We start from the raw sequence: 18,062 nt of genomic DNA, 5'->3' as shown, positions 1-18,062 counted from the left end.
TATGGGGCTGCCAATGCAATAGAAGGTCAGCCACTTTATCTTTTTAATTTGGTTAATGTTTAGTTAAGTAATTTATAAAAATATTCAAACCATATATAAATGATATAATACACTAGAGTTAAACGTGTTAGATGGGTTGAGCGATCGACCTTACAAAATAAACGAGGTTGAGTGATGAACTTGTTAGATTGACCTCGTTTAGGTCAATATGATGAGTTTTACATATGTATGTTCTCATCCAAGTCACATAACCTCACTTTTTTTAGTGATAAAATAAGAGATGTGATAGGTATCTACATGATATAATTTTATGTTTCTAAGCATATGGTTAGTTAATTGAGATGATTCTCTTCCTTATCTCAAACCAGTGAATATATATTTGTCCTTGTTCGAATTAAGCTAGTGCACCTACAGTGTTTTGTTTGACCCATATGAATCTTGATCTAAGCAAGAAAAAAAAACCCCATTCAACTAATGTGTCCAACGCTATATTAGATTGATAGTGATTTTTGTGTAATGCTTAACGGGATGTTTATAACAAATGTATAGTTGATGACTTACTATATAAAGTTGAGTTGAAAACGATATGTTTGTAACAAATATATAGTTGATGACTTACTATATAAAGTTGAATTGAAACATGTGATGTGAGTTTTTGATAGAAATGAGCAAATGTGATGTGAGTTTTTATATTTATTTCTTTGAAAAAAGTTTAACGACGTTTTTTAAAAGGGGATGGCGACGCAGATTGTTGCTCGTCTACCTACTATCATTATGTAATTTGCCTTGATAATTGAAATAAATAAAATTATTTTCAAATTCAATTTAATAGGATGAGCAAATGTGATGTGAGTATTTATATTTGTTTCTTTGAAAAAAAGTTTAACTTACGTTTTTTTTCCAAATTCAAAACTTATCTCTTTACATGTTTTTAAGCGCATGTGAGCATGGGCAGACCCACCCTTTGGCCAAGGTAGACGGTCGCACCACTTGAAAAAAAATAGTGTATATTTTAGGTAAAAACCTGACCGCACCCCTTGAAAATATGATTGAACACCTCATCCGCACCCCCAGCAAATAATTCATGAATCCGCCACGCGTGTGAGGTTAAGCACTAGAATGGATTAGGTTTACAGTAATTCTTGTTTAATTTAACTTTGATCTTTTTAAACTATTTAAAATTGTTTTAACTTGATTGTTTTTTTGGGTTTTCTTAACGAATGAAACTTTACATTTTTTTGACAAAACAATAATATTTGCGGTCGTGGGATTCGGGAAACAACTTCTGCTCTTGAATATAGTGAAGATGAATGGTTATTTATCTGGAGGTCATTGATGGAAGAGCTATTAGTATTTTAGTTTAGAAATAAGTACACTGAGGTCTTCTTAGGCTCATTCGAAGATGTGTTTACGTCCTTGGATTGATCAGGGACGGGGGTTGCACCATAAAACATTGGATGATTATGCCATAGGCAGGATTCCTGATTGCGAACAAGTTTAATGTAATCGTTCATTTCTTATCTAAATAAAATACAAAAGTTCGACTTGTTTTTCGCTTTGGAGAGACCCTCACCTGTTCTCAAAAAAAAAAAAAAAAAAAAATACAATTCCACACGTGAATGGTGACCATTTTATAATGGTAGAGGTGCAAGGAGAGTATCCAATTGCTAGCACAAACAACCTATGGACATTAAAGAGAGACAATGATGCAGCTAGCTGTGAGAATATATCTGAATCACGTCAAAATATGTATAATTCTTGGATATCACGACCTGCTACATATCTTGTTATATATTAAAGCTCGGTATGTAAACTATTAAATGATAATAATTTTGTAAGAATATACTTACTTTTTATAGCTTTTGTTACTACTATAAAATAATTTGATAAATAATCACAACACTAATAATAAATGATAAATAATAAATCATTACTAATAATAAAAATAAATAAATAAATAAATATATAAAAGAGTGCATACTTCAATTAGTAAACTGTCATTTTGGTCCTTGAGATTTAGTTACTTTTGCCACTTTAGTCCAAAACTTAAACTTTTTGCATTTGGGTCCCTGTGGTTTCAGTTTTATTACCATTTTGGTCCAAAAATGAAATCAGGTCATACTTGTCTTATAAAATCCTGCAATTTTGTCATTTTCCTTAGGGGCAAATTAGGTCATATTTTTCTTATAAAATATGGTATTTATTTATAAAAAAGAAATGATCATTTTGCCCCTGCAGAAAATGACAAAATAACAGGATTTTATAAGACAAATATGACCTGATTTCATTTTTGGACAAAAATAGCAATAAAACTGAAACCACAGGGACCCAGATGCAAAAAGTTTGAGTTTTGAATTAAAGTGGCAAAATTGACCAAACCACAGGGACCAAAATGACAGTTTACTCAACAATAAATAACTATTAGTCTATTACAAAGTGAATATAGGCCTACACTGAAATGGACCTGGGCTTTTGTTTGGACTTGTTTAGGCTCGCGAGTTTACACGACTCACGAACTTTGTATTTCGACTCACGAACTTTGTATTTCGAGCTCGATAACTAAATGAGCTGTATTTCAAGCTTGAGCTCGGGCTTGTTAAGGCTCGGCTCGTTCGAGCTTTTAACCGAGCCGATAACGAGTAGCTCTCAACCCTTTGGGCTTGTTTACACCCCTATGTACACCCATTTGCTTAGAAGTTTTGAAGTTTAGCCGAAAGTTAGTTTTAGTTGCAAATTTTGGTTAATAACCGAAATAACCAAAACCGAATTCATAACTGATTAACCGTAATCAAAGTTTGGTTATAGAAATCCCGTAACCGAAACTAGCGGTTATGGTTAGTGATAAAAAACAAACCAAACCGACACATGCACACCTTACAAGTTGTCATACTGTTCTCTCTACCCTAAATATATTATTGTGTTTACTCTTATTCGTACTACCAAATTGAGTCATAGGATATACGCACTGACAAGATTAATTACTATTTGTGTTACGGGATCATCATAAGTGAGTCAACAATTGGGCCGCTCTTGTGGGTGTTATGCATGGGCTTCTGATTCCTCTTAGCTGAAGCCCAATAACTTTGATGAATTTAAGTCATTTAACATGATTAAATGTTCTGTAAAAATAAATAAATCATCCTGAATTACAGTGATTCCTCTTAGCTGAAGCCCAATAACTTTGATGAATTTAAGTCATTTAACATGATTAAATGTTCTGTAAAAATCAATAAATCATCCTGAATTACAGAACAAAATATATTTTCTTTAAATTGTCTCTGAAAGTAATAATAATTTCATATAGAAATGCATCATTTTAGCACTACCAAAAATTATTAAGTTAAATTGACATATTTTGATTAAAGTTGGGTGGGGTTCCTGTAAAAAGGACAATTTTTTTTTTTGTAAAAAGTGTGAGAATACATAGGAATTGACATTTAGGCATTATGTTTCGGATTTATACATGATGTTTTGGGTTGTTTTGGCAAAAAAAAAAAAAAAAAAAAAAAAAAAAAAAGGTTAACAATTTAAAACACAATGCAATGTGTTTTACATTGTTATGTTTGGTCTTTTTCTTGCCAAAACATCATGCTTAAATCTAAAACATGATGCCTACATGTCAATTCCTATGTATTTTCACACTTCTCAAGCGAAAATGTGTTTTTTATAGGAACCTAAGACATTGGTTGGTATCATTTTATAATTTATTACAGAGTTTACAAATATTAAGAATTTCATTATTTTATACTATACTTAAAGTTCAGGACTTCAGGCATGTAAATAATAAAATGACTTTAGACGGGACAGTAGAAGATGAAAAATAAGTGTACGTCCAAAGGAGTTGGATACATTTTTAGATTTATATCGTATAATGGTTATTTTTGGATAAACTTGTTATTTTTGAATAAACTTTAAATTACTAGATTTACTATATAAATGACCTTTGAACATATTTTAAAAAGAATCATCGGAATTTGTGATGCATTTGTAGAAATATAACTAGCACGCTAACAAGAGAATACAAAAATCTAAATAAATGTATATACACTAGCACGTGTGAGAAAATATTCATAACACACCAACATACCGTTTAAAATAGAGTAGAGTCCAACTAGATGTATTTCACTAAAGCATGAAATGTTACAATTTAACATTTGTTTATATGAGACCCATCAGTATTCGATTCTTAATATATGATTTAATGAAAAGAAACCCTTTAAATTAGCTTAAGAACCAAATCAGACCAACCAGTAAGACCCATCTATGTTCGATTCTTAATATATGATTTAATGAAAAGAAACCCTTTAAATTAACTTAAGACCAAGTCAAACCAACCAAATAGGGTTGGGTTGGTTTTATAAACATGATACTTCATGTAACATGACAATACCTAAGTGTGTTATCGACCTATTAAAAATAACTTTATTTACTTACTATTTCCTCACAATACAAAAGTAACACATAATTGTCTTTGACGTGAACAACTTAACATATATATCAAAACAATATTTAGACTTTTCTTATGATGTGAAATAAAATTATATTCTGGTGTGAAAATCGATTAGAAAGTAGGGTAAAGTTGAAATTCATGAAAATAGAGGCATACATAAATCATGGAAAATTAAAATTACATACTCGACCCATTGATTTATTTCGCAATAGTGTAGATCCGTCCTGATATAATTTACAAGGTAAACAGATGTAGAAACTTAAAATAGAAAAAAAATGTATATATTGTTTAGTACAATATCCGAAACTATTAAATTCTATTTTGATTAAAAAAAAGGTCGAACCAAATTCGACTTTGGTTGTCTTATAGTAAACACCATATCTGACATTAAACAATAGGGAAAGGTGTATGTTTATAAGAGTTGGGTTGAATTGCATTGCCAACACTTTGTACCAGGGCCGGTTTTGGGCCTGTGCAAGAGGTGCCATCGCACAAGGCCCAAAACATTTAGGGGCCCAAATCGTTTAAAAAATAATATAAAGTTTATATATAAATTTCTTGCAGAAAAAATGTACATGTTAGTCTTTTATCTCAATGGATGCTAAAGTTAATGTGAGAGCCGTAGACTTTAGGTTCGAATCCCTGTGTAGTCTTTTTCATTTTTAGTTAATGTTTCGTATATTTTTTTCATTTTCAATTTATGTTTCGTTTTTTATTGGAGCTGATTTCAGTAATTAATGTTTCGTATATTTTTTTCATTTTCAATTTATGTTTTGTTTTTTATTGGAGCTGATTTCAGCTTGTAAAAAGGTTATATTTTAGTTTTAATTTTGACTTTTCACATTTCAATTTGGGCCTCCACAAATTTGTAAGTTTATTCATTTTTTCCTTATTTAATCATTTACCTAACAAACTTTACATGTTTTCTTGTAGGTTTTTTATTTCTCATTTAACCATTTACAATATAAATTTTGAAGAACTCAATAAGTCAATATATAGTTCTATTTTTTTTAATTTATATGAAAAGGTTCGTGTTGTCAAACTAATTTGGGTATGTTTATATATATTCAGCTATTTTGCTACACTATTTTTGTTTTGTTTATTTTATAATTATAGTCGTATTGTGGTTTTTTGATGTACGGTTGATGGGGAGGGGCCCAAAATTTTCTTTCGCACGGGGCCCAAAATTATTTTATCATTTTCGGAGACGGCCCTGCTTTGTACCTATTAAATATTAATCCTTTACCTTTTATTGTTAGTTGACATGAAAAAAACTGATAAACAAGAAATAAAATAACGTAAGTTACTAAGATATACACTTTGCAAAATACATTAGAATTAACATAAATGGCATGTGAATTTTCTTGGTACCATTCTAATCACACTATTATAATTTTGCAAGATATGGACAAAAGTGATGCACCGAAAGACAAAATGAGTACCGCAAATAGCTTGAAAACTATTCCTCCACATGTCTGTGGGTTTATGTGTGGTTTTATTATTCAAAAACTCCTTAAATGAGACCTTAATAAAGATCTAAAAACTTTTTTTACCAAGACAAAATTAAGGTACTCAAAATATGATGAATGCTGCTTTTTGTTAGTCTCTTGATAATCATAACTCCTTTTTTATCGAGCATGCTTGTTTGCAACAAAACACTCTAAATGGTTTACACAATAAATTAAAATCTGAAGACATGATTTCACATCAACTTTATTAATGACCTATGTTTAATTTACATTTTATAATTCATTTACAAAATACAAAAGCTAAATTCGTAGTGTTATCGAATTTACTCAAAACATAATTGAAACTAATTGTATGGCCGAATGATTTATAGATTTAACTCATACAATGTCGTTAATAATGTTGCAAGTTGCAACAGAAGAATTGGTGTAGTGCTTTGTTCATAAATTTATTTACTAAAGATTTACAAAAAGAGGGGTAATTATAAAACTACTTTTTCTGTAACACAAATTAGAACTGAATAATATTTTAAAAGAATAAAACTTTAATAAAAACATTAAAATTTTGTTTTAATTTCGAATATGATTAGTAAACTAATTTCCCATAGTAAATTTTAAAGTGTGTAAGCTTGTGGTGTGAAAAAAATTCAACATGAGTAATGACTTAGTTCTTTAGACTAATATCAAAGTCAACTTAATTAAATAGTAATTTAAATTTTAATCTTATATGAAGGGTTGAGTTATAATACAAAGTGTTTATAACTCAACCCATATGAAACTAGGATCAAATACAAAGGATAAAATAAATAAGAAGGGTAAGAAAGATTTTAATCCATTGATCTTAGATTTGTATGGCTGAGATTAGTTGTAGGGAAAAGAAGATAATAGAAGGGCATAAAGGGAATCCTATATTTATGGATTTTCTCTCTCCACATGCAAGGCACATGTCAATTTCCCCATCGGTTTAAAACATCCATAACTTTTTCATACGACATTTTTTTAAAAAAAAATTTATCATACTAACGAGCGTTTTTTTATCTTTAATATGAGTACCATATTATCATATAAAAATAAAATAAAAAATTTCATTTTTACTGGGTTTTTTTTGCATTGTGTTAAAGATTCGGGTCATTGTGTCTTTTAACTGGGTTTTGGTCAGTAGAGTTTCTATACATTGTGTTATTATCAAAACCTATAACACAATGTTTATTTGGGTTCTATCCATTGCGTTTTTATAAGAACCTATAACACAATAAATGACACAATGAAGATGGTATTATATCTGGGTTTCTATAAATTGTGTTATTAGTTCAGGTCATTGTGTTTAATATGTTATTCATTGTGTTTTAATATGTTGTCCATTGTGTTTTAATTATTTGTTTAATTTTTTTTATTATCTTTGTTCATTGTGTTTTAGTTTGTTGTGTATTGTGTTTTTGGTTTGTTTTCCATTGTGTCTTCATCTGCTCTTCATTGTGTCTTTTATCTGTTGTCATTAATTGTGTCTTTTATCTGTTGTCATCAATTGTGTTTTTATTTAGTCTGATACTTATTGTGTTATACGTTATGGTCATTGTGTTTTAGTATGTTGTCCATTGTGTCTTTATCTAGTTGTCATTGATTGTGTTTTTGATCTACTTTACATTGTGTTTTACATCATGTCCATTGTGTTATTATCAAAACCTATAACACCATGTTAATTTGGGTTTTATCCATTGCGTTTTTATAAGAACCTATAACACAATATACGACACAATGAAGATGGTGTTATATCTGGGTTTTCTATAAATTGTGTTATTAGTTCAGGTCATTGTGTTTAATATTTATTTATTGTGTTTTAATATGTTGTCCATTGTGTTTTAATAACCTGTTCAATTTTTTTTTATTATCTTTGTTCATTGTGTTTTAGTTTGTTGTGTATTGTGTTTTTAGTTTGTTTTCCATTGTGTCTTCATCTGCTCTTCATTGTGTCTTTTATCTGCTGTCATTAATTGTGTCTTTTATCTGTTGTCATCAATTGTGTTTTTATTTTAGTCTGATACTTATTGTGTTATATGTTATCGCCATTGTGTTATACGTTATGGTCATTGTGTTTTAGTATGTTGTTCATTGTGTCTTTATCTGTTGTCATTGATTGTGTTTTACATCATGTCCATTGTGTAATATGCAACTGGGTTTTTGAATTTTTTTTTGAAAAATATAACAATATGGTACTCATATTAAAGATAAAAAAACGCTCGATTTTATGGTATAATTTTTTTTTAAAAACAAATGATTTATAAAAAAGTTACGGACGTTTAAAAATTGAGGGGGAAATAACATGTGACTTGCATGTGCATATTCTCTTTCCTCTTGTAGACAAAATTACCCTTTTCATTTAATTACTCATAGGACACTTGTCACTCTCTGGTGGCTTCTTACCCTTCTTATTTTTAAACACTTTGTATTATAACTAGGATCAAATACAAAGGATAAAATAAATAAGAAGGGTAAGAAGGATTTTAATTCATTGATCTTAGATTTGGATGGCTGAGATTAGTTGTAGGGAAAAGAAGATAATAGAAGGGGCATAAAGGGAATCCTATATTTATGGATTTTCTCTCTCCACATGCAAGGCACATGTCAATTTCCCCATCGGTTTAAAACATCCATAACTTTTTCATACGACATTTTTTTAAAAAAAAATTTTATCATACTAACGAGCGTTTTTTTATCTTTAATATGAGTACCATATTATCATATAAAAATAAAATAAAAAATTTCATTTTTACTGGGTTTTTTTTGCATTGTGTTAAAGGTTCGGGTCATTGTGTCTTTTAACTGGGTTTTGGTCAGTAGAGTTTCTATACATTGTGTTATTATCAAAACCTATAACACAATGTTTATTTGGGTTCTATCCATTGCGTTTTTATAAGAACCTATAACACAATAAATGACACAATGAAGATGGTATTATATCTGGGTTTCTATAAATTGTGTTATTAGTTCAGGTCATTGTGTTTAATATGTTATTCATTGTGTTTTAATATGTTGTCCATTGTGTTTTAATTATTTGTTTAATTTTTTTTATTATCATTGTTCATTGTGTTTTAGTTTGTTGTGTATTATGTTTTTGGTTTGTTTTCCATTGTGTCTTCATCTGCTCTCCATTGTGTCTTTTATCTGTTGTCATTAATTGTGTCTTTTATCTGTTGTCATCAATTGTGTTTTTATTTAGTCTGATACTTATTGTGTTATACGTTATGGCCATTGTGTTTTAGTATGTTGTCCATTGTGTCTTTATCTAGTTGTCATTGATTGTGTTTTTGATCTACTTTACATTGTGTTTTACATCATGTCCATTGTGTTATTATCAAAACCTATAACACCATGTTAATTTGGGTTTTATCCATTGCGTTTTTATAAGAACCTATAACACAATATACGACACAATGAAGATGGTGTTATATCTGGGTTTTCTATAAATTGTGTTATTAGTTCAGGTCATTGTGTTTAATATTTATTTATTGTGTTTTAATATGTTGTCCATTGTGTTTTAATAATCTGTTCAATTTTTTTTATTATCTTTGTTCATTGTGTTTTAGTTTGTTGTGTATTGTGTTTTTAGTTTGTTTTCCATTGTGTCTTCATCTGCTCTTCATTGTGTCTTTTATCTGCTGTCATTAATTGTGTCTTTTATCTGTTGTCATCAATTGTGTTTTTATTTTAGTCTGATACTTATTGTGTTATATACTTATATGTTATCGCCATTGTGTTATACGTTATGGTCATTATGTTTTAGTATGTTGTTCATTGTGTCTTTATCTGTTGTCATTAATTGTGTTTTACATCATGTCCATTGTGTAATATGCAACTGGGTTTTTGAATTTTTTTTTGAAAAATATAACAATATTGTACTCATATTAAAGATAAAAAAAACGCTCGATTTTATGGTATAATTTTTTTTTAAAAACAAATGATGTATAAAAAAGTTACGGACGTTTAAAAATTGAGGGGGAAATAACATGTGACTTGCATGTGCATATTCTCTTTCCTCTTGTAGACAAAATTACCCTTTTCATTTAATTACTCATAGGACACTTGTCACTATCTGGTGGCTTCTTACCCTTCTTATTTTTAAACACTTTGTATTATAACTCAACCCCCAATAGCAATACTTTTTTTGAAAAGTATACTTCATTAACAGAGCCAAACCCAAAACCGGGCGGCCAACACAACACACACAAACGACAGCTTACATAAAATCAAATTTACACCACTTAGTCCAAGAAAGGGACTTAAGATCTAATCTACTCCTAATCCACAGAAAACCCAACGATTTAACTTCGGCAATCACCTCTTCAATTCTCGGATACTTGTTGAACTTCCAATCATTCCTGCACTTCCACAGACACCAACACCCCAACACGATGATACCTTGAAAGGCCGAATTAGCTGTATCTTTGAGGCCAACATGATTATGCAATTCAGTAAGTCTCTGAAGCTAAACGCGAAAATATTCGGAACCCGACACCAAGAGCTAACGTGCTGCCATAGAACCGAAGTGAACCCACAAGCAGTGAACAGGTGGTCCACTGTTTTTTCACCACAGCCACAAAGCGGACAATCCACAACCTCCACCGCTATATTCCTGTTAATAAGGGCCGAAGCGGTCGGAATCCTACCCATTTCAGAGCGCCAAGCAAATATGTTACACTTTAAAGGGATCCAACGACACCAATCCATAACATAATTGTTACTATGATCCAAACCTTTAGATAAAAGCGCCTTGACCGAAGCCACCGAGAAGGCATAGGAATCAGCCCCAATCCACTGCCAGGAATCCTCCCTATCACCAACTGAACCTGCTGAATAACTTCCAAAGCTGGGAATACCAGGACCACTCCTCCTCTGATCTCAACTGGCGCTTCTAGTTCCACAACCAACCTGAGATACCTCCCAAGAAATCTTTTATACTGCATTTTTTAACAACTTCTAGACTAAAAAGTAACGGAAAGACATCCTTGAGCGGCACATTCGAGACCCACAGATCAACCCAAAACCTGATGCTTTCCCCGTTCCCACACCTACCTTTGAAAACCTCCAAAAAGGAGTCCCGCCGATCACCGTTCTTGAGAATAATTTAACTATGTTGTTCCATACCTAATGTAACACCTCGTAGAATCATACCCAATAAAATAAAGACACGTGTCATGAGACAAACGTGTCAGGAACCCGGATCAAATAAAAAGATGTATGGTAGGATTTTAAAGAGGGCGTCATGTTATTAAAAATACATCTGAACGACCCAAAGGCGACATGTTATTAAAACACCTCTGAGCGACCCAGATTTATAAATCCCAAGATCCTTAATTCGTTTGATAAACATCTTATATATTAACCGGTTGTTTTCTAAATAAATAAAAATTCCATCCTTTATATGGAAATTAGGTTATTAGGAATGTTACTACTAAAATTCTGATTTAAATCCTAGTCTAATAGGAGTTGGAAGTAGTTAATTAAACTTGTTCAACTATTATGAGAATCCAAGACTTGTTCTTGGTAATTCCGTCAACTTTAAACTCTCACATGGATCCAAAAGCATGTAAGGGACTTGCAAGCATGCAATGGCTGAGCTAAAGGACCCACAACTAAAAAGGATAGAATGTGAATTCGGACTTGTAAGTTGCATTGTCAAGATTTGGAAGTTTGTAAAATTTTTGGCTTCTGGCCATCGGTTACGGACCGTATGGCTTTAAGCTTACGGTCCGTAAGGTGCACACCTGGGCGATTTCAGCAAAGGTCGGTTACGGACAGCAACCAATTCAGCATACGGTCCGCAAGAGGAGCATACGGACCGCAAGAGCTTAGGCTTACGGTCCGTAAGCCTGTCGCTGGCAGCAGAAAATGGACAGCTGCCTGTTCAGCCTGTTGCACCGCCTTATTGAGATGGTTTTCGAAACAAGGGACTTACTAGGCAGTATTTAGCCACATAGGGACATCTGGGATGATCTTGTAACTATCCTAGTGTAACACCCCAAAAACGGGTTTGGTAATTTAGACTCGGTTACTATTAAGAAATGGGTAAGGTACCGTTAATGAGAAAAGTTAACCTGAAAAAGGAGGATTAACTAGGAATAATTAACCTAGTTGATTATTGGTCTCGTTAGTAGTAAGCGAAGAGTTGTAGCCTTATTTGATTTAAACGAAACATGAGGGACCAAAGTGGGATAACTTGAAAGTTGTTATGTTAAATGAAAATAATACACACACACACACACACACACACACTTCGTGTGTGTTCTGTACGTGATCAGGGGAAGGCTCTAGTGTCACACCCCAACCGATGGCGGAATCATCGGGGCGCGGCACTGAGCGAAACAGATTGTTCAGAAGTTTCCACAACAACTATCATACAATTCAGTTATATAACACGTCCCATACCGTGTCCCAAATAATAACAAGTTATCATAGAAATCAACTAAACAATATGGGAACTGTTCCGACAACTCAGATTCTTAATTATTACAGACCGAATTAAATATTGTTTTAAGACTTCTAGACGGCTAACTGTAGACCTTACTGACTACAGGTGCCAGTGCAAGATCTACAGATAATTATGACCCTGGAGCAGGTATGTGGACACTGTCCTAAGGTCACAGGCTCCTAGAAGCTTATTATTGCCTCGCTTCCCTAGCACGCTAGTAGCTTAAACACCTGTCACATACGTTAAAATAAAAGTCAATACATATAATGTAGAGGTGAGTACACAAGTTTGATATAGCATATAAAGTTCGAAAAGTTTACGCATAACCAAGCACGTACACAAGGGCAAACGATGCATGTACATTATCAACATGGGACCATCGATACCAATGACTTCGAGTTGACTGTCCGAGACAGTTCGCAATACATGATTACCACCGTAATCCATGCAAGTAATTGTCCTTAGCAACCCCCGTGTAAACGGGTGCTGAGTCCAAACTATAGTACTACGTTGCTAAAGCAGGTAGATAGCACTCCACGTGTAAACATAATAAACAGCCATCATTTAGACAAGTAATACATGCAAGTAGGTTAGCGCTCAAATAGTTTGTGTTGTTTGTGAATTTGATAGATTACGTATGTAACACCCAAAAGTGCTGAAAGCAAAAAGGGATCGAGTATACTCACAGTGGTTGGTTGTGGATTGAAAGGAGCACTGAGAATAGGTTAGCCTGAATAGTTTGATAACAATACAATGAGTAATGCGGAAAAAGTGAACAGTGGAAACTGGATCGGATAGACCAATCGATCGGACAGCTGTTCGACCGAGTGGGCTGTTCGATTGGTTTGAAAGTCCGTTCGAACATCCATTCGATCGGCCGGCTGGCTCGATCGGCTGGTTCCTTCAAGTGGATTGTTTCTTCCTTTGATGAGAAGGATGTGTTTGTGTATGATGGTTTGAACTTTTGAAGTTTTTGCAGCATTACCTTTCAAGTTGGCCGATCGAACGGGCTGTTCGATCGGTTAGCCCAACCGATCGGCTAGCACTTCATTGTTTTCAAATATGTCACTCGATCGGTTGGCATGCTCGATCGGGTGACATTCCAATGTTTCGAAAAGTCTAAGTGTTTTGAAGTGTAGTATCTCATGATTCGAGTAGTAATGATTACAATCGAGTGGCTCGATCGATCGAATAGAACTCTGTCAATATTACACTTCATGAGTTTGTGGGACTAAGTGCTAGTCGATCGGTTAGCCTAGTCGATCGGCTGGCATAGTCGTTCGGTTGGGCTGTTCGATCGAACAGCCTAGCCGTTCGGCCAGCTTCTCGATTCGGTTAACCTATCACTTAACACTCGGTTATTCCCGTTAATTGTTGATGTTTTAGAGATATTTTGACTACGAGTTGAACCACAAGCTGAAGTCCCTACTTAGTCTACTGACTCGAGCAGGAATCACCCAAGCTCGGCCAGAGGCGGTTTGGAACTTAAGTTTAACGTTTAACCCGAAATCGGTATATCTCTCGGTAGAACCCGAATCTTGAACCATGTGTTTGTTTAGAATGGTTTGTAAATCGGTTCAAGTCTCGTTTTCACCTTTTTGAGTGTAAAAGAGTTGAAAGATAGATGAAAACCCATCTTCCAATCCTTTTCCACCGTGAAATGTTAAGATCTTTGGTAGATTTTAGGTTATTTATGTGGAAATCGGTTAGATCTAAGCTATTCATGGTGGAATGATGTCAAAACTTAGTGTTCTTGAAGAACACATGATGACATCACCCAAGAACACCTAGATCTTGGTGATTTCATGGATGAAATCCAAGTTTTGAAAGATAGAAAGATGTAGAATCGATTAATGAACAAAAACGTACAAGGATTAGAGCGAAATACTTACCGGTTTGAGAGAAATCTGAGATTTAGTGAGAAGAAGAGGCTGGTCGGTCAGAGCTTTTCCAAAAGTGGAAAGTTTGACAAGGACAGCCCTATTTATAGGCTTCCAAAAAAAGGAAAGGGTCAGCTGATCGAACAGCATCCCTGATCGAGCGGCTGTCCGATCGAACAGCCTGTTCGATCGGCTAGCCTGTTCGATCAGGCTGCCCTGTTCGATCGGCTTGCCTGATTTTGAGTGTTTCGCGACGATTTTTGATATTTCGACTTCGATGAACGATGATTTGAGAATGATAGGATTCCTAATCAAATTACTTTTAGTCTCAACTACTATATCTAACATACAAGCATCCTTACAACCATTTCGGGTTCGATTTCCATTGAGTTTGATTCACCTTTGAGTCTTGATTGATTTGATTGATTCACCACACACTTTATCATAAAGTAAGCATGCACAAGTAACACGTAAGGCACACACACACGTATAAAAGCATTAAAAATTATCCACACTTGAGTTTGATGATTGATTCGATTAGTTTGATTATTGATTGACTAGCTTTATTGCATTGTTACTTCCTATCATTCACAGTCGGTCGTTGATTCACAGTCGGTCGTTGATTCACAGTTCGATTATCGGCCGATTAGTTTGATTATACAACACTTACTCCAAATAATATGAAAATCAAAATGAAACTAAAGTGAAATTTATCTTTATTGATCTTTAATTCCAATAACAGTCAACTCTTGACTTTGACTTTGACTTTTAGGAAAACACGGGGTGTTACAGTCTCCCCTCCTTTAGGGAATTTCGTCCCGAAATTAGGCCGAGAACCGTACATCGCCGTGTGATTTTACCAATTTGATGCTTCAGATCTATCTGAACAACTGCGGGTACTTGGCCTTCATGTCACTTTCGAGTTCCCAAGTGAACTCCGCGCCTCGTTTGCCTTCCCATCGTACTTTTACAATAGGAATGCGAGAGCGTCTGAGTTGCTTGGTCTGTCGGTCCATGATTTCGACAGGCTTTTCCACGAAGTGTAGCGTCTCGTTGACCTGAAGATCGCCGAGTGGTATTATTGCGTCGTGGTCGGCTACGCATTTTCGAAGGTTTGAAATATGGAAAGTCGGGTGGACATTGCTGAGTTCCTCCGGTAATTCGAGTTTGTAGGCAACTTTACCGATCCTTTCCAGAATCTTAAAAGGTCCAACAAATCGAGGCGCAAGTTTCCCTCTTTTGCCGAATCGGACTACTCCCTTCCAAGGTGATACCTTTAGGAGTACGTAGTCGCCAACTGCAAATTCGCGGGGCTTGCGTCGTTTATCGGCGTACATCTTTTGTCTGTCCCGGGCCTTCACCAAGTTTTCCCTTATCTGGTGGATCTTGTCAGTCGTTTCTTGCAGAATCTCGGGCCCAGTCAATTGTGAATGACCGACCTCGTGCCATACAATAGGCGAGCGACATCTCCTACCATACAAGGCTTCGAAAGGTGCCATTTCGATGCTGGAGTGATAGCTATTATTGTACGAAAATTCGACCAACGGTAGGTGTTTGCTCCAACTACCACCAAAATCGATAACACACGCACGGAGCATGTCTTCAATAGTACGAATCGTTCTTTCAGTCTGCCCGTCGGTTTGCGGGTGGAATGCGGTACTCAAATTCAGCGTCGTACCAAGAGCTGCTTGAAAAGTTTCCCACAATCTCGATGTAAACCGAGCATCGCGATCAGAAATGATGTCTCGAGGCGTACCATGATTCTTAATGATCTCGTCGGTGTAGATTTGGGCTAGCTTGGCCACCTTATAGTCTTCTCGTATTGGCAGAAAGTGGGCTGATTTGGTTAGACGGTCGACTATAACCCAAATACTGTCGTGACCTGATGGCGTGGTCGGAAGCTTAGTTATGAAATCCATAGCTATGCTTTCCCACTTCCATACGGGTATCGGCGGTTGTTCGAGTAAGCCTGAAGGTCTTTGGTGTTCAGCCTTGACTCTTGCACAAGTTAAACAGCTACCAACATATAGAGCAATATCCCTTTTCATCCCAGGCCACCAGTACTTGTAGCGAAGGTCCTGGTACATTTTGTCCGCACCGGGATGAATGGAATATCGGGATTTGTGGGCTTCGTTCATGATGATCTTTCGCAAATCTGTCCTCCTCGGAACCCAGATTCGGTCCAGATAATAGAATATCCCGTTGGCTTTGCTCACGAGCTGAGTTCCATCGTGATAGATTCGTTCTTTCTTCAACGTACGCTCGTTAAAGCAAGCGTGTTGCGCTTCGCGGATGAGAGCTTCGAGGTTATACTGAGCCTGGATGTTTCGAACACCTATCACGTAATTCTTTCTGCTGAGGGCGTCTGCAACTACATTCGCCTTGCCTGGGTGATAACGGATCTCACAGTCGTAATCGTTGAGAAGTTCTACCCATCGGCGTTGACGCATATTGAGTTCCCTCTGGTTAAAGATATGTTGTAGGCTCTTGTGATCGGTGAAGATCGTACACTTTGTACCATACAGGTAGTGTCGCCAAATCTTTAAGGCAAAGACAACTGCGCCTAGCTCAAGGTCATGGGTTGTATAGTTCTTCTCGTGGATTTTGAGCTGTCGAGATGCGTAAGCTATAACCTTGTCTCGTTGCATGAGAACACAGCCAAGTCCAAGGTTTGAAGCATCACAATAGACAACGAAGTCATCGCTTCCGTCCGGCAGTGTAAGAACTGGTGCATGGCACAGCATGTGTTTGAGGGTTTGGAAAGCAGTCTCCTGCGCGGTTCCCCACACAAAAGGCTTGTCTTTATGAGTAAGGGAGGTAAGCGGTACAGCAATCTTTGAGAACCCTTCGATGAATCGCCGGTAGTAACCGGCTAATCCGAGAAAAGAGCGAACTTCTGACGGATTCTTTGGCGTAACCCATCCCTTGACTGCCTCAATCTTTGCAGGATCAACGTGTATACCTTGACTATTCACAATGTGACCCAGAAATTGAACCTCCTCCAACCAGAACTCACACTTGGAGAATTTGGCGTAGAGTTGGTTTCCCTGAAGCAACTCGAGAACCAGTCGCAAATGCTGCGCATGTTCGGCCCTCGATCTGGAGTAGATCAGGACATCGTCGATAAATACAATGACGAAACGGTCTAAGAACGGTTTACACACGCGATTCATCAGATCCATAAAGACCGCGGGTGCGTTGGTCAAACCAAAAGGCATGACAACAAATTCGTAGTGGCCGTATCGGGTTCGAAAAGCGGTTTTGGGTATGTCTTCCTCTTGAATCCGCAACTGATGGTAGCCTGAACGTAGATCAATCTTGGAGAAACACTGAGCACCTTGTAGTTGGTCAAACAGATCATCGATTCTTGGTAAGGGGTATCGGTTCTTGATGGTCAGCTTGTTCAATTCCCGGTAATCGATGCACATCCGGAACGACCCGTCCTTCTTTTTGACGAAAAGGACTGGTGCGCCCCATGGAGAAGTGCTCGGGCGAATGAAGCCTTTTTCAAGTAACTCTTGGAGTTGGTTTGAGAGTTCTCGCATCTCAGATGGAGCGAGTCGATACGGAGCTTTGGCCACTGGGTTGGCTCCTGGAATAAGGTCGATTCGAAAGTCGATATCACGACTGGGAGGTAATCCAGGAAGATCATCAGGGAACACCTGAGGAAATTCTCGGACAACGGGAACATCCTTGACTTCAACTTTCCTTTTCTTGTCCGTCTCTGCTACAACAATGTTGGCCAAGAAGGCTCGATATTCCTTACGGAGATATTTGCGAGCTTGAAGACATGACATGAG

This window comes from Helianthus annuus, chromosome 8 (assembly GCF_002127325.2).
Source record: "Helianthus annuus cultivar XRQ/B chromosome 8, HanXRQr2.0-SUNRISE, whole genome shotgun sequence".
Lineage (NCBI taxonomy): Eukaryota > Viridiplantae > Streptophyta > Magnoliopsida > Asterales > Asteraceae > Helianthus > Helianthus annuus.
This window is presented reverse-complemented; position numbering follows the sequence as displayed.